The sequence below is a fragment of the Euprymna scolopes genome, chromosome 2, assembly GCF_053919585.1.
Source record: "Euprymna scolopes isolate OS-2025 chromosome 2, ASM5391958v1, whole genome shotgun sequence".
Taxonomy (NCBI): Eukaryota; Metazoa; Mollusca; class Cephalopoda; order Sepiida; family Sepiolidae; genus Euprymna; species Euprymna scolopes.
Window position 1 is genome coordinate 160,563,925 of NC_136483.1, and position 1,103 is coordinate 160,565,027.

Here is a 1,103-nt window from a genome sequence, read left to right on the forward strand (position 1 = left end):
TTATATATATGTATATGTATTTATATATATATATATATATATATATATATATATATATATATATATATATATATACATACATACTTTCTCCCTCAAACATGTATATAATATTTTACTAATTTTGTGAAATTTTTAAATTAAAAAAAAATATTTTTAAATAAATAAAAAAAACGACCGTGCTCATATGATTTTATGATCGAGTAATTATTTATTTATTTTATTCGTTATTTTAGTAATCTCAAAAGTTTTCTATTTTTCTTCGTTCCTATTTTCTTTCTTTATTTCTTTTATATTCATTTTTTCTTGTTCTTTTTTCTTTTTCCCTTTTTTTCTTTTCTTTTGTGTGCTTTTTCTTTCTTTTCTTTCTTTCGTACTTTTTTCTTTCTTTTCTTTTTTTTTGTTTCTTTCCTTCTATCCACAGCATTACAAACAAGCTAACCCAGGAATGCAAATGTCAGAAGGTTAGAATGGAAGTATTTAGCGTGAGAATACATAACTGCATTGACAAATAATATGGTTTTCAATTCATACAAGTTGCCAGAAGACAAACACTTGACACTGTGTATGCTTATGCATTTCCTGTTGATAATTAACGACTAACTAAACTGAGGATTTGGGAACATTAAACACACTCAAGATCTCCAAACAAACAAAAGGAATGCAAAAAATCAAAAGTCCTAAAAGGAAATTTTACATGAAACTTTTTTTTTTTTAATATATAACAAAAGGAAATTTACTTTTATCTTGCATTTTTTTTAAATTCACAAATTCTAAGTTAATTAAACGCACAAGTGCATGTCCGTTTAATGCTGAATATGAATTATTATTATTATTATTTTTTAATTTTAAATTCATGTCGGCCAAATATGACGCACGAACTACAAAGAAATGAAAAAACTTTAATCACCATTTGAACGTGATGGTTTCTTGTTTTCGTAAATCTCTCATTATTCGCGCGCAATTTCCATTTTGAAAAAAAGCAAAAAAAAAAAAAAAAAAAAAAACGAAACAAACAAATAAAATAAAAAAATAAAAAAAAAAACGTTGCCATTTCTAAATATAAATTTTCCATAAAATAACACCAAAAACGGTCAACTCATATT